The sequence below is a fragment of the Phoca vitulina genome, unplaced genomic scaffold (genome assembly GCF_004348235.1).
Source record: "Phoca vitulina isolate PV1807 unplaced genomic scaffold, GSC_HSeal_1.0 scaffold18, whole genome shotgun sequence".
Classification (NCBI taxonomy): domain Eukaryota; kingdom Metazoa; phylum Chordata; class Mammalia; order Carnivora; family Phocidae; genus Phoca; species Phoca vitulina.
Window position 1 is genome coordinate 32,852,296 of NW_022589721.1, and position 25,011 is coordinate 32,877,306.

At 64.8% G+C, this 25,011-nt stretch overlaps 1 protein-coding gene across 1 annotated transcript in view; it reads left to right on the forward strand.

Annotated features, from left to right (window-relative positions):
- The first annotated feature begins 2,202 nt into the window (after positions 1–2,202).
- The window catches only part of PTP4A3 (protein tyrosine phosphatase 4A3), a 33,569-nt gene continuing 10,760 nt past the window's right edge, over positions 2,203–25,011 (forward strand). The window contains exon 1 of the mRNA XM_032415843.1: positions 2,203–2,262. The gene's annotated coding sequence lies outside the window, so the exon portion shown is untranslated. The remainder of the gene's footprint in view (positions 2,263–25,011) is intronic.

Genomic DNA, 25,011 nt, shown 5'->3' on the forward strand with positions numbered 1-25,011 from the left:
TCAGGATTCTTCCTCACTCCCCTCTCGCCCGCCCGTCCCACCCAGAGCAGTGTGCGGGCCCTGGCCTCCCCAGACCTGGGTTAAAAGCCGACTCTGCCTTAACTGAGTCCCTAATCTGCACGCGGCCCTTCCTCCGCAGGGCATGGTGTGCGCTCACTGGGAGAGCCCTAGGGCACAAGGCCCGTGCTCGACCAGACCAGTGTCTGGGGATGGAGCTGCTGGATCCTTCTCCTCCCTGCTGCACAGATGCCAGGCACGGGGAGATAGAAGAGCCCCCAGCCTGTGAGACCATGGGGAAGGCCACACCTCTGCCCCGCAGCAAAGGGGGCTGGGATAGAAACCTCCCTGAGATTTCAGGGGAGGGGCGAGGAGGAAGAATTTGAAACAAGTCAGGGAGGGATGCAGGTGCAGCCCTGGCTGGGTCAGGCTAAACATCAGAAAGAGATTAACAATGAAAATGGACCTGAAAGTCCCACAGCGAAATGGGCAATGGGCTGCCTCCGTGAGCCCCATTGCAGTGGAGGGTTCCTTTTTCCCGGGACCTCAAACCTGGAATGTACCCCAGATATTGCCTATTGTTCTCTCTTTGAAGGCACCGAGGACAGGGAGCCCCGCTTCGTGGTTAAATGTGGGAGGTCTGGACTAGGTCTACTCCTGACTTACTGTGTGATCTTTGGAAGTTGCTTAACCCCTCCCTGTGTCTCATCTACAAAATAAGGAGAATGATGGTCCTTACTTCAAGGGATTAAATAAGCTGGTGAACTGAGATTCGAACTCAGGTCTGCAAGGCCCTGTCTTCTGCCCCTCTTCTGACTCTTAGGGAGGAACTGGGGGCCTCTGGGGACCTTCTGATCACCTCCATCTACGCATGAGCACACATCTGTGCCAGATGCTGGTGTGAATGCCGGGGACACAACTGGGGACAGAGGTGAGGTCCTCACCCAGACCATGATCAGTGTTGTGTGTCACTACTTGGGGGAGTTTTTGGCGGAGCTGGGACGACAGCAGAGCTGAGTGAGGGGATGGCCAGGGGAGACTGAGCTCTCAGAGGAGCCAGACAGCTGAAAGGGACAAGATGTGAAAGGGGCACCACAGGGATAGTCTGGGGCAAGACTCTCCATATAGAAGGAATAGCAAGTGCAAAGGCCCCGAGGTGGGACGGCCCCTGACTGTTGGAGGAAGAGCATGCAGCTGTTGGAGGCTGTGGCAGGATGGCGGCCAGTGGAGGGAGCCTAGAGGAGCAAGCCTGGCCCAGTCAGAGGGCCTTGGGACGGCAGAGTGCCTCCACGAAGGGTTCTGCGTAGAGGGGCGGGCGCTCACTCTTGCCTTCCAGGGTCGCTGTGGCTGCTGAGGGTGGGCGGCTGGAGGGCATCCTCCTCGGGAAGTGCAGCTGGTACCAGAGCAAGCTTCCAAGCTGGGAGGAGAGGCTGGGCCGCGGCAGGGGCATCCATGGACTGGTGTGGGGGAGACTGGAGACTTGTTTCTGTGCCTGCCTCTCTGGTCCCCCTCTGTCCCGGCTCTCCTCCACAGGCCACCACTGGCCTAGCCACGAGCTCCCTAGGAAGTGCTGATCCAGAAGGGGACCGCCTTACCAGTCCCGGCGGCTGAAGTGGCACGCCCCACGTGGCACAGGGAAACGGAGGAGCGTGGGGCCTCACTTCTACCAGGCTCCTCGGTGTGTGGGCCCGCCCTTGAGGGCGCGAGGTCCCCGTGGCCCTGAGGACCACCTCCAGGAGCCCACTTCCAGGGGCCCTGTATAGGAGACCGCAGTGCTGCCGCTGGGTGACCGCTATCCAGGCCCCATCCTTCCGGCAACCCGGCCCGCACATCTGGGGCTCAGCCCCATGGATACGTGCGGAAACCTGTAAGTGGGGGCACCTGTAAGTTTTGTAAAACTCTTGGCCTCTGGACCCCTCCTCAGCCCCGGTGCACCTCACCTCCCTCCAGTCACTGGGGGTCAAGCGGGCCCTGACTGCCCCAGGCGGTCTGGCAGTCCCAGCCTCAGGGGGCCTGCGGGGGCCCGGGCCCGAGGTCAGACCCCGGCCCGCCCCCATGGCCACGCCCCTTCCCGTCCGGGCGGGGCCTCCGGGGCGCGCGCGCGCGGCCGCGGCGTAGGGAGAGTTCCCATTGGGCCGCGCCGCCCACGTGACCCGACGGCCCGGCCCGCGCGCCCGGAGCCGGGGCCGCGCCTGCGCGCGCCGGCCCGCGTGCACGCGCGCGCGCCCCTGCCTCCGCCCGTCGAGCCGGCGCCGGCACCGCCAGGTCAGTCTCCTCGGCGCGCGCTCGGGCTGGGGCGCGCGGCGCGGGCGCGTGGGGCCGTGGGCGCGCAGGAGGAGCGCGGCCGCCTCCTGCACTGGGCGCGTCCCGGGGCCCCGCGCCCTGGCCTGGCCGCTGCGCTGCGGGAACGCGGGCCTGGGCGCGGCCACGTGCGGGGTCCCGGCTAGAGGCCGGGCTCGGGCCCAGCCCGCCGTTTGCCCCCCATGCGGGCAGCGGGGCGCCCCGGGCTGGAAGAGCCGAGCCCGCTCCCGTTTGTGGGGAGCGGGTGACCCCTGTCCCCCGTTCATCCTCCCGAAGGCCCGGCCCAGGATCTGGTTCAGCCACATTCCCTGCTCAGTTTCTTCATGGGCGTAGTTCCGAGGGACTTGTCATCAGAGCCCCGTGGGCTTCCCTGTCCCGCGGTGGGACCGGGATGGCAGCGGCTGTCGCGGGAGGCTGAGCTGAGGTCCCAGTACGTGGTCTGCGGCCGGGCTCAGGCTCTGGCTAGGCCTGGTAGCCTGGCGTGCCTACCTCTCGAAGCAGTAGCCCAGCTGCAGAACGGGTCAGCAGCCTCGTCCCAGGCGTCGCAGGGATTAGACAGGTGGCTCTGCACACGCCCGCAGGGTTCTGCTGGGCAGCTGGTGGCCGGGATGGGTGGCATGCTCAGCTGCCAGCCGGCAGAGCGCTGCCCTGCGTGGTGTGGTGACCTCTCAGGCTCTGTGAGAGCGGGTCTGACGGTGGCAGGGCGTCCAGGCCAGCAGGTCGCAGTGCCCATGGCCACCCCAGCCCTGGCCGTTCGGCATGCGCTGCACCTCGTCTCCTGGCCTGCGGGCTCTGTGGTCAGCTCTGCACGTGATAGTGGGTTCCTGGGCCTCAGCCAGGTGTTTGGACTCGAGGGATGCACCTGGGCTGGAGCAGCTTGGGGGTGGGGACCAGATGGGGTCCATGGAGGGAACCTGTGCTCTTCTTGCCCAGGGGCCTCTTCAGAGCTCTGTGCAGGTGACCTCACATCCTCCCATGAGGTTATTAACCGCATTTCTCAGTTGAGGAGGCTGAGGCCCAGTGAGGTGGAGTCAGGTCCTCCTCACGTGCAGATCTAACCAGAGCCTTGGTTTGCCCATCTGTGAAGTGGGTGCTGTTTGGCCCACCCTGCAGGCTGCTGTAAGGAGGCAACGGGAGAGGCTGAGTCCGGGGCCTAACCGGAGGCAGGCATGGGTGTTTCTCCACTGCTACCCAGGCCACCCTCACGGCTGCTCTTCAGGGGGAGAGGCTGCTCCTCAAATGTCCCTTTGAGGAGCTGGCCACCCCCCAACACACCCCATAATTGTTTGCTAAGCACTTACTCTGTGCCAGGCCCCAGGCTGGAATCAGAGGTGGGTGATGGGGGTCAGCTTTAGGACCCCACTGGCTGGAGGGGGGCAGGGCGGGTCGTGGGCCTCCCCCCACCCCCAGGTGGTCAGTGTGGTGGGAGAAAATGCAGGTGGTGAATGGATGGGACCTCCAGGCTGTCTCCTTGGCTTACCGGCTCCTCCTTGACCTTGCTCTCCTCCAGGACACCTTCCCTGACCACCAGGCTGGGGCTGGGGGCCCCAGCGAGTCCCCTTTGTCGCCTCCATGCCAACTTAGGCCCTGGCCGAGGGTGGCTGGTCAATGCAGAGTCAGTGGCCTGGGTGTGGTGGTGGACAGGGAGAAAGCCGGGTGGGTGGGCTCCTTTTCCAGACAAGAGGCGGTTTGGAAGGTGAGGGGTTCCTGGACGTGCCACGGGTGGGGGACTCAACAATGACCTCAGGGCACTGGGCAGTGTGTGCTGGGAAAGGCTCACCAAAGCCCCGACTCGAAGCATTAGCCAGCTTGACTTCACGCCCACATGGCTGGGAAGAGGTGCGCACAGCCAGCCCCGAGCTGGTGTGAGCCCACCCTGCTCCCCGGTGGGGTGCCGGGGGAGTCTGCAGACACCCAGGACCTGTGCTAGTGGCCTTGGGTGCCTCACTGGCTGGCAGACCCGAGCAAGAGGGTGGATCAGGCAGAAAGGGCACGGGCGTCTCCCGGTAGCATCTGGCTGGAGGGGCAGAGCCGGGAGCGGCTGGGGCTGTGGCTCCAGCGCTTGGTGATGGTTTCCCCCAAGACCTTGGCCTTGCCTATTCCGCAGAGGCTCCAAACCTCACTGTAGGCTGTAAGCAGATGGTGCACTGTGGTTTCTCCCCTCTGGCCAGCCCTGGCCTGTGCCCTCCGTCTGGCATGGCCTCCCTACCAGCTGCCTGGCTGGGCTACCTCCACCCAGCCTCCCTCGCAGCTGTCACCTGCTCTCCGGAGTCCCTGGTACCCCTTGCTGCCCCGTGGGGCTTTTCCCAGGGCCGGCAGGTACAACAGGGCAGGCTGAGCTAGAGTCGGGAGGGCCTGGATTTTGGGTTTCTTGCCAGGTACCTAGTGCCTTGGCCCTCAGTTTCTGCATCTATAGAATGGGAGCAGCAAGGTGTGGGGTCAGTCACGTGGGTGGACACCGCCCTGGCACTCAGAAGGTGTGCGGGGAACACCACTCCCCTCCTTCCAACCTGGACCGTGGCCATGGCTCTGAGCCTTCTTGTCGGGGGGCGGGAGGGTTCTCATCATCGGGGCGGTGATCCTCAGTGGGGCCAGCATCTTTAGGGTCACAGTATGGTTTGGGACCTGGCTCTTGGCAGCCAGTCAGGACTTCCTTTCTCCCTGGCCCAGCAAACTAGAGAGCCCACTGTGTGCCAGGCCCTGAGAGGCTGTGAGCAGGGCTGCTGGAGCTGGAGCTGGCAGTCACACGTGCAGGATAAAGCTCACAGACGTGCTAGGAAGACATGGACTTGGCGTGGGGGCTGGCAGGCGGTGGGGAGGGCGGCCCCGGGGAGGGCCGGTGTCAGCCGTCAGAACTGTGCCCGCCCCGCTCATCTCCCTGCTCATCTCCCTCCGGGGGTCCCCAGGCCTCCGGCGCCGCCGACCCCTCTCTGTCCTGGGTGCCCGGCCCGAGCGTGGTGGAGTCCTGCATGGATGCTCAGGATGCGGGGTTGTGGAAAGTCATCGCAGGCCAGCAGGGGGGAGGTCTCTGTGCCCCGTGCTCAGGAGCTGTCTGCTGGGGGAGGGGCTGGGCCGGGAAGGTGGCTTCAGGGCCCCACTCTCCTGCTGGGTGACCTTTGGGGTGGGAGTCATTGCCATAGTCTGCCAGCAAGTGAGGGCTGGACCCGATCAGGGACTGTCAACTCGGCCATCACCCCCAGTCACTGGGTGCTTTTTTCGGGGCACACACGTGTCACTGAGGAGGTTCTGGTGCCTCCAAGCAGCGGGCACCGTTGCTGATGTGGGCAGACGGAAGGTGGGGAACCCGAGACTGCAGCCTAACTCAGATTCGGGGGAGCCACGGAGTGTCCTAGAGCAGGGGTGGTGGGATGGAGCAGAGCCTGTAGGGTCTGCCTTCCCTGAGGTACGGTCCTAGGAGTGGGAGCATCAGGAGGACAGCTCCTACGTAGGGGGTCTGGGGTCTTGGGTGCTTGGCTGGGGGCTGATATGCCGGAACAGGGCTCTAAGCCAAGGATGTCAGGACGGGTGCTGCTGCGGGCCTCCCCAGCGTCTAGGCCTGGCGGCCCAGAGCACACTTAGTCCATGACAGGTCATTGGCTGTCTGGCTTCGGGCCAGTTCTCCTTTGGGGGCTCAGTTTCCCCTGCCGCAGACGGGGGGCTCTGACCTGCCTTCTCCAGCTCCTCTGTCCCCACAGCCCCTCCTGGGAGCTACAGGAGCCCGTTCCCACGGCCTCTCTGGCCACAGAGACCCCAAAGCCGGGGCTGGCCCAGCCGGTGGAGGCGGGCTGACAGGCAGGCCGCCCTGCCCTGTCCCCTTCCCATGAGACTGGTGCTCCCAGCCACTCTCCTGGCCCTGCGGCCCGTCTTGTGACTCAGGCTTCCTGGAAGAGGCGCGGGAGGGTACGGAGGATTCCCCGCCACCCCACCCAGGGTTCCCGCCTGCCGCCCGCCTGTCCCATCACCGCCCCTGTGGCTACACATGGTGGGCTTGACCTCTTCTTCAACTTTGCCCCCACCCCCAGAGGGTGCTCCTTTCTGCTGGCGTCCCGCCCCCCCATCGTCTGCTGGTGTGGGGACACGGGCCCCCTCACTCTCTTGCCTGGACCAGGACCTGCCAAAGCCAACATTTCTCCTGCTTTCATCTCCCTGCTGGGGTCAGCTGTGCAGCTCCTCTCGGGCTACTCTCTGGCCGGCTGCCCAGTGGCCCATCTGCTGGGAATTGCCATGCGGAACTCAGGGGGCGCCTGGGGGGGGGGGTGGCTCAGGGCTCTCCACAGTCACCTCGCTGTCCCCTCCACATGGTCCTAAGGAGCCCAGAGCCATGGTCCCAGCTCTGCCGGGTCTCTCTGGGTGACCCTAGGCCTGCTCCTGTGCTTCCCGGGCCTCAGTTTTCTTGTCTGGAGAATGGGGCGCTTGGAGCACACCCTGGACCTCACGGCAGACTGGATGGGCCGGAGCCCAGCCGCTGCCTCCTGCCCTGCGTCCGCTGTGTATGACCGCGTCACACCAGGCTCTCCGTTTGCCCTCGCCAGGGGCCTGTGACCTGGGGAAGCGCAGCCTGTGGTGCCTTGGCTTCTCTAGGGGTCATGCTGGGCTCTCGGGCCCGGGTGGGCCTGTGCAGGGTGGGCAGAGACAGCACCACCCGCCCCGGGCCCACATGGGGGAAGGGGCGGCATTCAAACAGGGCCCTAACTATGTCGTTTTGGTGTAATCCAGATGTAGTGATGTTCCTTGTAAGAATTCAAACAGCCCAGGCAATTTGTCACTGCTATGGGCTCCGGGCTTCTGGGCATCGGCTTGGTTTCACAGGCGCAGACTGCTCTGCGTCTCACTTGAAACGGGCCTCTCTCCCGATGGCAGCCGTGGACCCAGGTCTCCGGGTCTGGCCGGACCCACGTGTATTAGTCAGTGCCCACCCCCATCATCTCCATGTCGGCGGCTGCGTGGTCCGATGGGGAATGCAGGCGACTGGCCTGGCCTTGCTTCTGCCTCCCTGTGCCCCATGAGGGGCTGCCCGGGCCTGCACTGGCCCCTGTTGGGCAATGGGTGAAGGAGGAGAGAGGTGGTCCTGACCCTGGGAGGGACCCATGGGTGAGCAAGACCCGCAGGAGACAGCAGTCACTTTCCCAGAGTGTGTGACCCTCCGACTTTGAGGCTGTGGTGGGCAGGGAGTCTGGGTGGCCTTCTGGGAGGAGGTGGCATCTGGCCTGGGCTTGAAGGATGTGGTCATCACAGTAGAGGGGAGGGGCTCCCAGGGCTCGGGGCCGGGGTGAACAGTGTCGCTGGGGCAGCTCCATGGTCAGCCCCGCTCTGGGCCCCCTCACAGCTAGCCGTTTCCCCAGGTGGACGCTGCATGTTTGGGGTGGAGGACCCTGCTCGGGGCGGCGGGGTGGGAAGTGTGCTGGGATGGAAGGCAGCTGTGTCGTGTCTCGTGCTCCCTCAGCCGGGCTTGTGTGGTCCTCGCAGAGCGGCCTGGAACCAGGACTGTCTGTCCCTCATTTACAGACGAGGAGCCTCCAGGTGTGTGTGGGAGTGGGGGCGGACCCCATCCCAGCACAAGCACCTGCTCACGCTCCCCTCTCTGGCCTCGGTTTTCCCTATCTCTAAAGTGGGGCTGGGATGACCTGGCCCTGCTGGTGGGGCAAGAGCCTGATAAAGGGGCAGAGAGGAGGTCCCGCCTCTGGCCTTTGGCGTAACTCGCCCGCCTGTGCCTCAGTTTCCCCTCTGTAAATGGGGATGGGAAACCCTTTTGTGGGGATGTTGGGAAGTGTAAGAGGGGCGGGGGGGGGTCCAGGCAGCCCAAGGCGCACACTGGGTGCCCTGCTGATGGGTGACGCAGCCCCCCGCCCTCCCTGCACCCGCTCTTCCATGACCTCGGCTGCTGGGATGTTCCCACGGCCGGGCAGCCGCAGGAAGCCATCTGGAGGCCTTGTTTACCCTCCCCCCAGCCTCCCTGGCAGGAAGTCACCGGAAGGGCTGTCCCGAGGGGCCCCCAGGCCTGTGAGGACAGCCAGTGGCCGGGGGTCCCCGGTGGAGCACGGGGGGCAGGGAGCACAGAGGCTGGACTGGGCGGAGCTGGGTGCTCCCGGGCCCCCTGCGGCACGCAGACTGGAGTGCGGATGGAGCTGTCCATGTGTACGTCCAGCCCGTTTGCCACCCCCTCCCCTCACACGGGCCTCAGACATGAAGTCACAGCCTCAGCCCTGGGTGGTCTGTGTGATGGTCGGGGGTGGGGTGGGGTCCAAGGGGCCGCGGGAGGGACCCCTAACCTAGGGGGCAGGGGAGCAGGGTGCAGGTGGAGGCTGTGGCCTCTGGGAGGGTGGCTGAGGGGTGGGCTGTTGCGAGGTGAGGTAGAGAGGTGGGCAGGGTCTGGGGGCGTGGATGGTGACAGTAGGGCTGGGGGTGGCCCTGAGACCCTGTTCTCTCCACCCTCCCCTTCGAGACCCTCAGATCAGCTTGCAGGTCTGGACACGCCTCCAGCAGGATCGGGGCCCCTCGGGATGTGCCCAGCTGCCCTGGCATTTGCGGCGGCCCCAATGCCCACTGACTGGCCTGAGTGTGGCTGGCTGGGCCTGGGGACAGTTCCCACGGACACTGCCAGCCGGGCCTGCCCAGCCTGAGGAAGGACGCTGACCCCAGCTGGCCCTTGGCTGCCTTGCGCCCGCCCGGCCTCCCGCCTTCAGGAGGAGCCTGGTGGGCTAGGGGTGAGACGGCCCTGCCTGGCCGGCCATGGGGAGCCAAGGGGCAACCCCGCCTGGTTTCTTCCTGTCCCCTCCATGTTCTCACTGCTTTCCCTCCGCTTTTGCTCCTCCCCCACTTTGGCAGGCTCTGTTGCAGGGTCCTTATGGGCAAAGCCCTCCCTGAGAGTGTGCTGGGGTTTTGGGGGCAGGGTGAGTGTCTCCCCGACCCTTCCCGTGAGGAAGTGAGCGTGAGAACCAGGGCTCTGGGCGGGATCCGGGATCCAGGAGCACGCTGCCGGGAGGCGTGGCCATCAGCCAGTCCTGGGTGAGACTGGATCGTCTAGTGGCGCCCATGGACTGAGGACAGGCGGCTGTGGGCCTGTCCCAGGAGGGTCACCGGCTGTTCCCGAGCGCCTCCTGCGCTCCAGGCCCACCAGCCTGTGACCTAGCCACACAGCTGCCCTCCAGGTCTGCGCATTGCTGGCCTCGCCCCCTCCGTGCAGGGAGATACTAAAAAGTCTGTAAAGATGGTTGCTGCAGGGACTGGGCCCTGGGCCTGCTGAGATGCCCTTACAATGGGAGAAGCCTGGAGAGGTGCGGGGGGTGCTGGGCGAGGGGTCCAGAGCCTGGGGAGGCTGGCCTGGGGACAGGGGCCGGCCTCAGCTCCCCACACTGTTCCTGCCTGGGTGCAGTACCCTTTGTTGATGGTGCAGGACAAGGCAGGGCTCTCCATTCACCTCCCCTCTGCAGGGGGTCTGCGTGGCCACTGGATCGAGGGTAGAAGATCCTCAGTGTGTTGGGTGATCCACTTGGGCAGGGGCTCCTCGACGGCTGAGAGCCTGTTGTGGTTGCTGGCGCTGTGATTTGTGGGCGCCTGGCCCCCAGGGTCACTGCCTGGTTGCTGTGGCCAGCTTTGTGGTCATTCCAGCAACTGAGCTTTTGTCCCCATGAGCTTGCTTGGACCCAGAGCACAGCCATGGAGGGCATCCACTAGGTGCTCAGTAAGTGTGAGCCAGTGAGTGGGCCTCCAAGGAGGTGGGGTTTGGACGGGCAGATGGAGCCAGGAGGGAGTCCTAGGTAGGTGGCAAAGGCCTGGTGACAGCATAGGATGATGTGGGGACAGAGAATGCTCTTGGTACAGGGCACAGCAAGGGCAAAGGGCTGGAAGCAGGACCATACATGGCATGTCCTGGAAGAACAGGAAGGTGGGTGAGGCTGGAGCAGAGCGAGGAGGGGAGTGGGGGGAAAGTAGCCCATGGGTGGGGCCTTAGGGGGCGAGGAGGGGTGTGGGGGGAACGTAGCCCATAGGCGGGGCTTTCGGGGGTGAGGAGGGGAGTGGGGGGGACAGTAGCCCGTGGGTGGGGGAGACTTGGGCTTTCCTTCTGAGGGTGTGGGTGCCATCAAGGGCTTTAGCCCTGAAGGACAGCGTCAGCTTAGGCGATACCAGGTAGGGAGTGGGGGATAGGGTGGGGTACCCAAGATGCCAGGGTGGGGGCTGGCTCTGGGTAGATGCTCCCCAAACTCTCAGTGACCTCAGGTGGCCCAGGCACTGCTGTCTCACTTGTCACCACCCATGGGGCTCTCCTGCCCCCGTTGGGGCCCCTGTTGGGGATTCTGGGGAGTTTCTGTTTCCTCCTCTTGTGCTTGATTCTGTGACACACCTCGATCTGGGGTTGCAGAGACCTGCCCCCACCATCCCCGTGGTGATTCTGAGAACAGAGGCCCACCAGAGCCTGCCTTCCCTGGGGAGCAGTTCTTGTGGGTTCCCCTGAAGGCTGGGTCACCTTTCTGCTCCCTGCCCTTTCCTGCCTCCTGGCCTTTACTCAGGCCCTGCCCTCCGCCCGGACCCCCAGCCCGTTTGCCCTTCTCAGGGGGATCTCTTAAGACAAAAGGGGGACAGTGTGTCCTGCAGTGTCCTACTGGGTGTGGTCTGGCAGGCCACCTGGGGCGATCCAGCTCTCCGGGGATGCCCGCACCTGCTGCTTACGCGCTGAACGTGGCCCGGACTCTGGGCAGTCCCACGCGCGCGTGCCGTTTGTGACCGTTTGTGACCTGGTGGTCGCCCCGTAGTGCGTTGCTCGTCTCTGCTCTCCTGTCCTGTCCTGGCGCTCCGTCGCTGTGGGCTGGGAGCACTCGGTGCCTGGGATTCGCCTCTGAACCAGCTTTGCCTCCTGCTGGCTCCCTCTCAAACGAATAAATCTTTGACCTGTGCCCACTTTATGTGTGGTGGCTGTGTTTGTAACTTCTAAAGATGCTCTGACAAATCTTCCCCGTCCTTGAAGGCCAGCCCTGCCCAGCCAACCTGGAACCCCGCAGGGACACCTCTTACCTGCCCGGCCCTCTGTCCCTCGCCGGCCTGCTCTGCGCCCTCGGCAGCCCGGTGTACACGTGCCGGGCCCGGGAGGGGGCTGCCCACGTGCCTGCCCCCATGTTACCACGCCCACCCTCCTGGCTGGAACCCCAGACCTTGCCTCCCCCCCACCCCCGGCATACCCTGTCTGCCCTTCCCTGGGTTTCTTCTCTCACACATGGGTGCATGAGGGACCCGCCGGTTCTGCTAGGAAGGACATAAGCCCCCTGCTGCTGCGGTACACGGGGGTTCTGGAAGCGTGGGTGCTTGTGGGTGTCCGGCCTTGCTCTCTGGTGCGCGCAGCCCCTGTGGGCGTAAGGGGGACAGGCCTGCGAGTGACCCAGCTGCCCGTCAGCCGAGCAGTGACTGGGTTCTCAGCCATGAAGGGGGTGCAGCCCTGACCCCATGACAACATGCATGACCCTCGGAAGCGCGATGCTGAGTGCGGGGAGCCAGACACTGAAGGCCACGTGGTGCATGATTTCACGGACGTGGCAGATCTGTGGAGATGTACTCCGAAAAGGGCTGGGCGGGCGGTGGGGGTGGGGGGGCAGGGCAGGACCGCAAGAGGTGTGGGGCTGCTTGTTGGGGTGATGGAAGTGTTTTGGAATTAGGTAGTGGTGATGACACCGGGAAGATGCTAAAAAACACTGAAGTGTATACTTTAAAATAGTTACAATAGCAAATGTCACCTTGTGTGAATTTTCTCTCAGAAAAACAATGTTGCCAGCTCCCCACTCCGCAGAATCTGGCCTGAGCAGGCTCTCAGTTAAAGTCTGCAAAATAGGATTAGCCCGGCTCTGCCCCAGGTGGCCGGCATGTAGGAGCTTAGAGAAGAGAGTGAAGCGGTGCTCGGATGCGGAGGGGACTCGCGAGTTTGGGAACCCAGAGTGGAGCCGGCCTTCCTCCCGCGCAGTGCGGGGCATTGGTGAGTTTGCTGGAGCGCGGGACGTGGGGCAGGCTTCGGACAGGTCTCTGTTCTTGGGCAGTCTCCTGCCCTCCCTGCTTTGTGATCCCCCCATGGGTGTGGCCCGTTGTCCTATCTGTGGGGGGCACTCTCGCCGGTCTCCTACCGCTGGGGGTCCGCAGAGCACAGTGGGGTGCGAGCTCGGGCCGTGCAGCCCCACACGGGGCTCTGCACCTTGGGTCGTGCCCTGTCTGGGACTCACGCTGCTGCTGAGGGGTCAGATGAAGCGGAGTGGGCGCAGGCTCGGTCACCTCTAAAGCGCGCCCCTTACCCCATTCTGTCGCCGTACACTTTCGGGTTGACGTTTGCCTTGCTGGGGCTGGCGAGGAGCGGTGGCCGTGCCTGCTCACTCACCCGGCTCTGCTGACGTGAGGAAGGTGCGGCCCCAGGACCTCCTGACCAGCAGCCGCGCTCCCGAGTCCTGGCCCGGCTCTGCCGGAGGACGCCTCTGAGCTGCGTGTCCGTCGGGCTTCCGAGTGGCCCTGCTGTGGCGCTGCCCAGGGGGACGGAGTTCCTGGGCCCCGGGGCTGTCCTCAGGGCCCTCGGAGCTAGGAGTGCTGTGTTGTGCAGCCCCGGGGAAAGGGGGTTGGAGCCGGCTGGGAGCCCCGTGCTGCGCCCAGTGCGGTCTGCCTGCTGGCCTGGGGGCACGGCCGGACCTCCTGCCGCCCCTGCTGGGTCCCACAGTGATGCCCAGGGCTTCCCGAGGGAGCCGGGTGCAGACTTCAGCTGGAAAGTGCCTGGGCCCCTCACACATTGCTGGGAGGTTTCCGGTTCCGCCTGGGGGGTCGTCAGAAGTCCCAGAGAAGACGGGTTTCCCTTGGGTGTGCTGGTCCCCCAATTCCTCCTCTGGGAGCTGGGCAGATGCTCAGGGTGGACAGTGCGGGTGACCTGGGTTCTGGTGCCCAGCTCCCCAGGACGTGCCATGCTGGGGCCTCTGCTGCTTCTGTCTTTGAGGGCAGCTCCGATGGTGGTGGTGGGGCTGCCGAGGGGGCGGCATGGCTGGGTGCTTCGTGGGTGCCTGGGAGGGGTGCCTCCCCTCCCGTGGCTGGCACCTTCTCACTGCCTGCTCAGCCTAGGCGTCCGGCCTTGGTATCCTCACGGCAGGTGATGGCCGTGGCCAGGAGCTACTCCGGCCACCCTCAGGTCACTGTTGCCACACATGACCAACATGGGGGAACCATGCCAGGGATTGGGGGTTGGGGGTCAGCGTGGCCCGGCCGGGGCTCTGCCTCCGTCTCTGTGTGATGGTCACTGCACTGACAACCAGCCAGGCTCAGAGATGGGCCGAGCCGCGTAGATGAGCAGGAGGCAGGGAGGCCAGGCCAGGAGGCTCTCCCACCCTCACAGCGGGGAGGCTGGGCCACGGGGCTGACCCGACCTGGTGTTGCTAAGGTTCTGTGAGGTGCCCTCTTTGCTAGTGCGTGGTGTCAAAAATATTCTGGAAATGTGCTGCTGGCTGCCCTCCACCCCAGATCATTGCACGTATAGAGGAACAAAGGCTCTGGGACATTTTGCAGGAAAGGAGCCCCTTCAGTGTCTCGAGGAACCCCCGGGAGAATCAGCATCCTGAACGTGGGTCCTCCTGCAGGGCTCAGAGTGCTGTCAGAGTCCCCGTGGGTGTCTGGCACAGAAGAAGCATTCAAGGGGCTCAGGCAAGGCTGCTTGGAAGGGAAGTGTTCTTCCAGTCGCCAGGAGAACAGCCATCCGCAGCTCCATGAAGGAGGAGCTTCCAATGAACCCATCTTAAGGATGATCAAACTGAGGCACAGAGAGGTTGAGGGATGTGCTCAACATCACACAGCTTGCCATGGGGGGGCCAGGATGGGGACCAGGCCAGACTCCCAAGCCGGTGACCCTCTGGGAGTAGTCACAGCCTGAGCGAGAATGTGGGGAAGAACCACCCCTGGGTTGGGGTGACCAGAGGGAGCTGCCCCCTCCTGCTGGGCCCCTTGAGACCCTGCCTGGCCTGGGTTTGAGGGGATGCTCTGCCTCAGAGTCTCCTGCCATCTCTGGGCCTCAGGTTCTGTGGGTTGGATGGCCATTGGTACCCACAAGGTTACGACCTTGCAGGGTAGATGCAGTGTTGGGATGGGGGCCCATGGGCGTAGTACGGGCCTCCCCAAGGGCCTGGGCCATCAAACCGTCCCGCGCTGTGTGTGCTCAGGGTTCGGACCTGCTGAAGGGCAGGAAGCAGAGCCCCTGTTGTTGTTTCAGAGACGGGACACGGTTCTCTGTCTGCCCAGGGATCCTGCGTGGGCTGGGCACCCTGCGATGGCCCGTCGGTGCCAGTGGGCCCCACATGGAACCATCACAGCAGCGGTGCTGGAAGAGAGGGAAGGTAGCAGGGTGGGGCTCCCCACCACCCTGGGGGGCCTGTGGGCTCCTCCACTGTGTGTCCTGGACGCAGCGACCTACCCCTCTTGTGCTGGTTCTTTGGGGGCACCGGGGGGCTGTGTCTGGCTGCCAGGCCGGCCCAGAAATAGCCGTGACCTTCCGCACCCAGCTTGGCAACGCCTGGGGCCGAGAGGCCTACGTGCGCCCGGCTGAGTCCTCATAGGGCGGTGGGGCCAGTTATTTTGGACGTGGCCTCCCGAGGCCAGGTCAGAGCTCTTTCCCGTGGCTCCTGAAGGCCCCTCTGACGTGCGTCCACCAGGCCTTGGCCAGCAGCCCTGGCCACCTCCGTGATCTTGTGCCCCCTTCCTGCCCGCCTGACCCCCAGCAACCCTGTGCGCTGGGTGCGGGCAGGGGCAGGGTTCCCGGAGACTGATGTAGGTGCTGGGCGACAGGGCTTCCAGGACCCCTGAGATCTATTGGAAGGCCCGGCCTCAGTTTCCAGATCAGGGGTTGTTTTAAGGAGAAAATACATAGGAAGGGCCCACCCTGGGCTGGCTCTGAATATTGGCTCAGCCTCTCATAATTGTGTGGCCTCGGGCAAGTCAGTGACTGCATGGCCAGGGTCCCAGTTTCCTTACCCATGAAATGGGCTGATGGGGGCCTTCAGGACTGCGCAGAGGATGAATGTGGGGCGGGGCCTGTACGTGCAGGGCCTTAGCTTCCCCTGCTCTGCACTACTGGGCGTGTCCCTCAGGTGTGCGAGGAGCAGTGAGCTGAGCAGTGGCTGAGCGAGGACCCGGGTTCCAGCTGGGCCGCAGTCTCCTCTTCTCCCAGGCTTCTGGATGTGGTGGTGAGCAGAAGTGGCTATCACACCATGATGCCCCAGGGTCCAGTCCCCCGGGGGCTACTAGCTTTCTGGGCAGCTGCTGACTGTGTCCTGCCATGGGTCCAGAGTGGCTGGACGGGCACGGGGCGCCGGCTGCTCTGTGGGCAGAGCCCCCTCCCCTGAGGGTGCTGGGGTGGGGTCCTATCCTGCTTCCCAGTTGGGATTGGGGCGCACCAGGTGCAGCGGGGAGGGGCTGTGCCGTCTGTCTGGTGCACGCTGCATGCTGACACCCCCCCCGGCCTCCCCCAGGGCCTCCTTCTCACCGACCCCCCCCGGGGGACCCTGACCTTGCACTGTCCAGGGCCTGAGGAGGAGCCAGGAGCCCCTCCTCCATGGAGAGGGTTCTCAGGCGGGTACAGCAAATGCAGCCAGACACTGGGTGTGTTCCGTACAACAGGCTTAACTGGGGCCTCCCCTCACATGTGTGCCCCACCCCTGCCTCCCAGGCCACGTGACAACTCCATGGGCACCCGGGGGGTGGGCACCTCGGGGGGGCAGTTCTTGTTTTCCCACCTTGCGAGGGTCTGTTATGTCCACGTTGTGCGGGTGACTGAAAAGGCCCAGAGCGGTGAGAAGATGCGCCCAGGGGCGTAGGCAGCCGCAGGGGAGGCCTTTCTCAGGCGTCGGGGCATCCCAGTGTGCACCCTGCGGGGCCTCCAGCTGGTTCTGGTGGGCAGGGACTTGAGCAGCCTCCTCTGGGCGGTCCCACGGACCGTCCTGGAGGCTCACGCCACCGCCCCGGTTTTCTGAGGACCCCAGGTTCCTTCTGCCCGTTGAGGGTCCTGTGTGTGCGTGTGGCACGGGAGGGGTTGAGCTCCACCTGATAGACTGGGGAGGCCCTGGGCTTTCGGGACGGCAGGGACTGGGGGCCTCCTCTGGGCCTCCTGGGGGCCTCCACCTTCCTGGCAGGGGCTTGAGCTGGGGGCCTGGTGGGTACAAGGGCCTCTTAGGGGCCATTAGCTCCAAGTGGATCCGTGAAGCTCCGTGCCCTGCTGGGACGCCGTGCCCATTCTGGAGGCTTGGGGGCATGGTGCCAGGAGTCAGCGCCAGCCCAGTGGGGCCCAGGAGGAAAGCACTGGGGACTGTGGGCGCAGGCTAGGGCAGGCTTTCGAAGCTCTTCGTCCTGTTAGAATCCCGGAGCCTAGGAATTCCCAACCCAACACCCTATACTCCAGAAAAATGGGCTGTAGGCTGGAAGCTGCTGCCAGATAACCAGACCTCTGGGACTGGGGCTCTACAGGGCGGGAGGCTGGGGGCAGGGGAAGGCCCCTGGGGGCAGGGGGACACAGCAGGCCTGCAGAACATGGCTTCTAGCCGCCCAGGGTCAGCCTGACTGTGTGTGCTAGTGCAGATGGCGGGGCCCTGTGGGGAGTGGGGGCGCCTGGGAACCTGCCCATCACCAGTGGTGCAATCTTGGACACACGATGAGTCCAGCCGTGTCCATGCTAAGACAGGCAGGCTGGGGCCCGGGGAGGGGCCGTGATGGGCCCACAGTGGGAGGCTCTACCTGAGGGCTCCCACCCGCTGGGTTCCAAGGCAGGACACCTGTTCTCCCCCTCCGTGTGAGGTCCCTGGCCATGTGAGACTTTTGTGGTCTGACTTGCAGCCTGGGCAGAGTCCTGCCAGGCCCAGTGGGAGAGGGGCATGGACCAGAGGACACGGACGGTGTGGAGGGCCACCGGTGGGTGTGGTGGTGCAGGGGAACGGGGTCCCCACCCTCTGGGCACAGGTGTCTGGTCTGGACACCCCTCTTGCGGCACAAGTGAGTGTGCACATTGACAGAATGGCCACTGGGCTGTGTCCACACGGGTTTTCAGTCACACTGGGTCCTGTCTGAGCTGCTGACTTGGCAGGTTGTCCTGAGCCATCCTGTCCTCTCGGCGGGCCTCATGGTCCACTCGTGTACACTGACCCTCTGCAGTTTGTACCCTCCCTTGGGGAGATCTGAAGGGGACTGGACTGCCGGGTGGGCCCAGGCTGCTGGGTGGTCCCAGGTGGACGTGGCCTCTGGGACTGGTCTAGAAGAGAGGGGCCGAGAAGTGGAGGGAGGGCTGCTGGGGTGAGGAGAGCTTCATGCGGTGGGGTGGGGAGAGGTGGGAGGGAAAAGGGCAGCCAGATGGAGGGCAAGGCAGGGACAAGGGACAAAGGACAAAGGCCAGGTGGCAGGTGTGTGAGTCACAACACCTGGCAGAGGCTGCAGTAGGCGCTGTGGGCCAGCTGGGTGGCTAAGGAGGGCTCTGGGGCCTGGCCAAGGCACCGGGGAGCCACGATGGGTCTGAGCCTGGGCGGTGAGCCACTGGGAAGGGCCTCAGTCTGGCGTGGGGCGGCTGGTGGGCATCTGGCAGGCGCCTGGTGGGAACGGGGCGGGGGTGCTGTGGATACCGGGGCAGGGGTTGGTGGGGTTATGGGGCAGCCGTCCCGGTGGCCAGGGGTAGAGGCCCTCCTGCAGCTGGAGATTGCCCCCTGCACCTGGTGGGGAGAAGGCCCAAGCATGGACTTCCTGGTGGCCTCTCTGGGCCAGGCTGGCCTGAGATACCACCCCCACCCCCATCCAGGGTCTGGGGAGAGGGCTCCATCCATCCTGGTGCCGTCCCCACTAGGGCAGCATCCTGGTGGGAGGAGGGACAAGTGACCCTGGCCCTCAGGGGCAGGAACAGCCCCTCCCCCACTGGTAGGGTTCCCACTTCCTTAGTGCTTTTGCTGGGCCTTGGGGCCCAGGCTGGGGTGGGAAGGGCTCACTGGCCTGTTAGCTGGCTTCCCTGGCTTCCTTGTGGAGGAAACTGGGACAACAGGAAGAAGTGAGGGCTGGGCTTGCAGGGGGCCCTGGGGAAGTGTGGGCAGCTCTCTGGAGCCCCAGAGCAATCTGGGGAGGGCACTGGGGGGCTGCTGAGGGTGGGGGCAGCCTGGAGAGGGCTAGGTTGCTTCTGTGTGGGTGGGTTGGGGTAGTAGGGGGTACAATGAGCACCCCCTCAGCAGGGGAAAGGTCCTGGAACCCCCTTCCCAGTCTGCAGCAGACAGTGGGGGGACAGGCCAGAGACCTGGGAGGCCCCAGGCTGTCCCCCGACCCTCCACTCAGCCAGCTGCCAGGCTGGGCCTTGGCGCCTCGGATTCTCTGGGCTGGCTCTGTGCCCGCCCCTCCTGCCCCCTCCTGGTCCCCTCGCCTGCCCCCTCCCTCCTCCCCTCCCTGCTCTGGCTGCCTTTGGATACAGGGCCCTGGGGACCGCCTGCCTCCTGCGGCCCCAGAGTCAGGCCCTGCGGGGGAGGGGGGCTCTCCTGCTTGCTTCCTGGGACCAGGGTGCTCGCCTCAACCTCAGACCCGTGTCCCAGCCCCACTCCCCTGCGGCCAGGCAGCCCTGGGAGGCGGGAGTGCAGTGGGAGCCAAAGGCTGGGCGGCGGGATCCTTCTGGGGCTGCCCCAGCCTGCCCCCGCCTCCCTCCCGGCACAGTTTACCGGCGATCTGGGGCCTTTGACGCGGGAGGGCGGGCAGCCGGGCGGGGATAAAGCTGGGCGGGGGCACAGCGCCCCGGGACTCCGGGACAGGAAGGCGGGTGAGTGTCCGAGTGCTCCCTGAGGCTCCTCCGGGTCCAGTGGGGGTGGGAGGTGTGGAAGGTGGGGCTGGCGGGAGGCCTGGGTGTGGCCACCCCTGGGGCAGACCTCAGAGGGGGTGGGCAGGGGTTCCCAGGCCTTTCTGCTCACACTCAGCTCAGCTGGAGCCTCAGTGGCTTCCTCTGTCAAATGGGGCGGGGGGGGGGGGTGCGGCCCGGGGATGGAAGCTTCTCCTTCCAGAGCCCCGACTGGACTCTCCTCCCAAGCTCTCCGATATTGCTGTGCGGCCCAGCCAGGGGTCCGGGGCAGGGTCACTGGAACTGCTGGCCGGCTGCACTGTTGAGAGGCAGCGGGGTGGGGGTGGGTCTGGCCTGGCTCTTCTGCAGCCCCCCGGGGTTGGGGGGATACGCAGAGCCCCTCTGTGCCCTTGTCTTCTCTTGTGAAATGAGGCTCGTAACGTAGTGAACACATAGTTGATCATTTATTGTTAGCAGGGGAGTGAAAGGAGGTCCTGTGGGTAATCACACCATGACAGCTGGTGTGAATGGGGCCCATCCCCGGTCACCTGGTCATCAGGGGCCCTTGGCGGTGCTGTGGGGCTGGAACCAGCCCGTGGGACCTGTGGTTGGCATGGCCACTAGCTGAGGTGCTGGTTTTGACCAGACCCTCTGCAGCTGCGGGCGGACCTGCACACCCACACCCTCCTTTGATTTTTACAGCAACCCGGGGGCGCCGTGCTAAACCCCCTTATACAAAAGGGGAGCTTCAGGGACGTAGAAACCCCTCCGCAGCTAGTAAACGGAGGAGCTTAGGGCCTCTTGGATCCTAAGACTCTTTAGGCTGTCGGAAAGCGGGTTTTCCACAGGTGCTCACTGCCTGTACTATTATTAATTGTTGGTAAATGGCAGCTTAGACCGCCACGGGCTGTTGTCTTGGGTTTTAGTGACCCCCTTGAGGGGTTTTAGTGACCCCCTTGAGCCACAAAGTATCTGTGGCTTTCTGGTGGGATCATAATTGTGTGCAAAGCCAGAGTTGCTGGGCTCTCAGTGGAGGGCCTGGTGGCTGTCCTGGGGCACGGTGGCGGTTTTCGTGGCGGGGCCTTCTGGCATCTCCTTCGGCTACTCTGAAGGCCTTGTGTTTATTAAAACCACCCCGGCCCGGGCTCTGAACAGATGAAGTTCGCATGATTCATCGTGTGAAAGGGAACAAGGAACCCTGGGCTGAGGAGCAGGACACCAGGTTTCAGGCTGCTCCGCTCCCCGTCTGTCCGGCCTCCGTGGAGAATGGGGCTCTGGGCTTTGGTCTCAGGTGCGGGTGCGTGTGTAGAGGTGGGGGTGATGGAGACATGGGGCGGGAAGTGGTTTCCAGAGTGGCAGCAGGAACAGACGCTGGTGAGCACTGTTCTCGAGGGGCTCGCGGAGGGTCCGATGCCTTTCCCAGCGTGACGGCCCGTGCCATGTCCGTGGGGTGGGGCCTGCATCTCTGCCCAAAGGCCATGTTTCCGGAGAGCCACCCCCAGTCTTGTTTCTGTCTGATGCAGTCCATTGCCTGGTTATTGTGTGTCCCCACCACTGACCCCCACCCCAGGCGGTGGGCTCCCTGAAGGTGGGGTCATAGGGGTTCACTCACCCCTGACCCCAGTGCTCTCAGCATGGGGCCAGAGCAGAGAGGGTGCTGGGTAGGTACACATAGGAATGAAAACTCAGTGGGGAAAACCCCAGCAGTGAGGGCATCCAGGAAGGCTTCCTGGAGGAACGGGGGGGGGGGGGGAGGAGTGTCTGGGGGCATTCTGGACACAGACTAAAGGGTGACTGGAGGCATGAATCCCACAGGCCCCTCTCTATCTCCTCCTACCCTTGAGCTGAGGGTAGGAAGGACAGGGGCCGGTGGGCCAGGCCGGGAAGTCAGAACTTGGCTTGGGGCCATAGGGAGCCACAGATGGTGTGTGAGCCGTAGCCACGTGGGGCCACCATTGTATGTCTGGGTCTCACTGTTGGGGGCTGGGGCACTCACCAGGTGGGTGGGTGGAGGACATGGGCCCTTGATGGCGGGCTGGGCCTGGGGCTGGAGGCGGCACCTGCACTCACTGAAACCCGCACTGAACTGCCCCCTCTGTCTCTCGACGCCCACCCTGGTGAGAGCGGGATGGCTGGTTGGAGGAAAGAGCAGGGGAGACCCCTGGGATCTCCATCCCCAGATGGGGGAGCAGGGTGTGCGGGTGTCCTTCAAGGGCAACCCTGTGTCCCCCAGTTTGTGTCTCAGGTGGGGTCCTGAGCTGTCGGGGTGTTGGGGTACAGGGCCTGATACTGGGGAGGGAAGAGCGCTCCGCGCTCTGGGGTGTGGGATCCCTGGTCTGTGTCCTTCTCATGACGGAATCTGTGCGTTCCCGACAACATCCCCGTAGGGCAGCTACTGTCCTTCTCCCTCCTTGCAGATGAGGGACAGTAACAGCCTGCGGTCACCGGCCGGTGACACCTTGCCGAGGGGTCTGAACTGGAGCCTGAGGAAATGGGCTGCAGGGGTGCAGGGGGCAGGCAGTCCGGTGGAAGGAAGTGCACGGTCAAGGCATTGGGCAGGAGGGCCCAGCGGGTGGCTGCCGCTGTGGGGGGTCAGGCGGGAGCTCCAGGAGGGGGGCAGTGCTCCCCAAGGCAGGAGTCCTAGCAGGGTGAAACCAGAACCCTGGTTTGCCAGCCTCGGGGGTGGCCCAGGTGTGACCCAGGCAGCCCAGGGACGGGTGGAGCTGGGAAATGCCGCATCTGACTCCCGTATGTGACAGCTTCGGAAATGAGGCACAGGATGGTGTGAGGGATGGGGTGACCCCTGGCTCAGTAGCGCTGCCTGCGTGGGGGGCACCCATGAAGGGCAGTCTGGGAGGTGGCTTCTCGGATCAGGGGTTGGAGGGGTGGCCGGCAGCCCCATCTGGGGGCGGGAAAGGGTGGAGCCTTTTGCCTGTCTGGTGATTGCTTTCCCTGCATCTCTGAGCTTAGCCCCGGGAGATGCTCAGTATTTGTAAATGGGATGAACGAATGAAGGCATGAACACATGCCAGTCCTCCTTCCGCCTTGGTGGGAGTGCTCAGGTCTGGAGTGGGAGCGGGGCACACAGGTGCAGAAGGCGCTCGGAGCCAGGTCTGAGGCCGGGGTGGGGGCAGTGTCCTGGTCAGTGGTGGGTGGGTGGTGGGGCTTCCGACAGAGGTGGGCATCCCGGGGGTGCAGTCCGCTCACGTGCTGGAGCAGCTGGCTACGCTGTGGCCCGTGTGTCGCCGTGCGATGTCACAGCAGCCCGGCCCGCAGGAAGGGCTTGCAGGGGCTGGGGGGCAGGGGAGACACCCTAGCCCTCGGCCACCAGCTGGGTCTGCAGCGTGGCAGAAGGGGCAGCTGCAGGGCACTTGGCCCCACTGTCCCATGGCCACAGAGGCCCTGTGTTCCAGCCCTCATCACCTACTGTCCCTTTGTCCCCGTGATACCCCAGCAAGGCAAGCCTCGTCGTGTCTGGTCACAGGCGGTGTTGGGTACGCCCCGGCCTCTGAGCCGGGGCCGGGCCCTGACTGTCCAGCTTGGTGCTGTCCTGGGGGCAACACTGGCACCCCGCCTGCTGTCATTCCGTGCTCCCGCCTCCTGCCCTGTGTGTCCCTCCTGCCGCGGGTGCCCCTGAGCGGAGGGCCCAGGCCTGGCCAGGTGAGGTCGGGGTGGGGCTGACAGCAGCTGCGGAGTGGCACCCGTTACCAGCGAGGTTCTTCTGGTGCCTGCTGGGTGGGTGCTGTCCGGGCTGGGGGGCCTTGGGCTAGGCCTGGCGGGCTCCCCGTGGCCACGGGGTCCAGGACCCCCGGGGGGCCTGGTCTGGCTCACCCGGCTGCCTGCCCGCCAGAGCCCCGCAGCCTCCCCCATGCTCTCGGGGGTGCCCGCCCGTGGGTCTCCGGTGGAGCTGTGGCCCACCCAGGCAGCGCTGGTGGCCGACGGCATGCCAGGGTGGCCTCGGGGGTGGGCCGCTCAGTTTGGCGAGTCAGCACCACTCCCCCCGGGGGCACCATTAAAGCCACGGGTGTGGCGGGGCGGCCCGTGCGGGGCCCGAGGGGCAGCGGCCGTGCTTCCGAGAGCCTGCTTGCAGCGCGGTCCTCCACCCCGAGGTCCCGGCGGGCGCAACAGGTGTCCGCCCCAGTGGAAACCGAAGCCTGCTGGCCACAGCTCTGCTTCCAGGTCGTGGCCTGGGTGCCCCGTGACCGGCTTGGAGCTGGAGCCAGCTCAGAAGGTGGCTTTCCTCCCTGGCCGTGTCTCATCTGCAGGGGAGGCCACGTGCCCCAGAGAGGGCGAGGCCTGGCCCCAGGTCGCCCAGGGAGTCAGGGCAGCTGCTCAAGCCCCGATGAGGTTCCAGGCATCAGCAGGGCGCTGGTCTCCCCGCCGTCCAGCTTCTCCAGGGGAAGCCTTCCCCCGATCGCCCGAGCCTCCAGCTCTGCCCTCGGTGCTGCCCGCTGTGCTGGCTTGATCTGCTCGGAGCCCTCCCTCCTGCTGGTCCCCATCCCGCTGCGGGCACTCAGCGGGTGCTGGAGGGAGGCCCTGATGACTCAGGGAGCTGCCTGGAGGCAGAGAGGTGCTGCCAAGGAGTAGTAAGCTCCCTGTCACTGGAGGTGTGCGAGCTGGGGGACTGGGTGGCGGAGGTGACCTTCAAGTTCCCTCTGGACCTCAGGGGCTGAGATCCTGTGATGGGTTCTGGACATTTCCCAGATCTGGACCTCTGCCCAGAACGCTGGGTCATTTGTTCCTTCCATAAACAAGTGGGGAGCCCTCCTGGTGCCAGACCCTGTGTGGAGGCAGGGTGGAATCGGCAGCCTCTGCGTCCCTCCTTTGGGACATGCCTTCCCTGGGGCTGGGACACTCTGCTCTGAAGGGCGTGTGGCTGGAGGGAAAGGGGACAGGACAGGGATGGGGGGAAGGGAGGTCACAGGACTTGGCCAGTGAGGGGGGCTGGACCCTCAGTGCTGCTGGGTGCAGGGCGGGAGGGCAGGAGGGCTCTGGGAGGGCTTCCTGGAGGATCAGGGTGGGCTGGGCTGGCTCAAGACTCCCCTCCTGCCCCCCCGAGCCGTGTGTAGACTTGGGCTCGCTCTGGGAGGATTCCAGGAACAGCTCCTGCTCGGATAAAAATAGACTTCTCCGAAGGGCTTGGGGTCTTGCCAGCTGCAGCAGGTGCCCCCCAGGCCTGGCGAGAGTGGGTGCCCCAGGCAAGGGGGGGACAGTGTTGCTGGGGCCCAGGTCTGCAGCCTGAGCAGCACGGTGCTCTCTATGTCTTGGGTGCAGTATCAAAGAGCTCGATGGGAAACTTTTACCGTGTTTGGATGAGGAAACAGACTGGGGTGGTAGAAGCAGCTTGCCCAGAGGTCCTTCCTTCCAGAGGGCCAGGGTTGGCAAGAGCAGGGTCTTTGCGGCTCAGCAAAACTCAGTCCCAACCGTGGTTCTTCTACTTCCTGGATGGGCAACTTGGGCAAGTCACTCAACCTCTCTGACCTGCTGTGTTTTATCCATACAATGTGGCCAATGTGTCTTGTTCATGGGATGCAGCATCGGAGGGGACAGACCTTCTGAAAGTGGTCAAGGTGGGAGGTTGTTGGTGGTGGGGTCACTGAGTGCCCAGAGGTGGACTCCAGGGAGATGCTGCTGGAAGTGGGGAGCTAAGAGCACTGGAGCGGGAGTCCTGGCCTGAAGCCCACGTTGTTGCTGGATGGAGGCACGAGGAGATGGGCAGGCCACCTGGCTTGGTGAGGGTGGACCTGTGGGTGGGGCTCCTGCGGGGCCTCCTTCCTGCATGCTCACCCAGCTCGCCGGTGTGAGGAAGTGAGGGTCACAGGCAGGGCTGATGCTCTCTGGGTGTATGTGTGGGGAGAGCCTGGGAGGGGGCCGTGTTCTGGGCTGGGCCCCTGCCAGCATACCCCTGCTCCCCCCGGCCCTGCGGCTCTGAC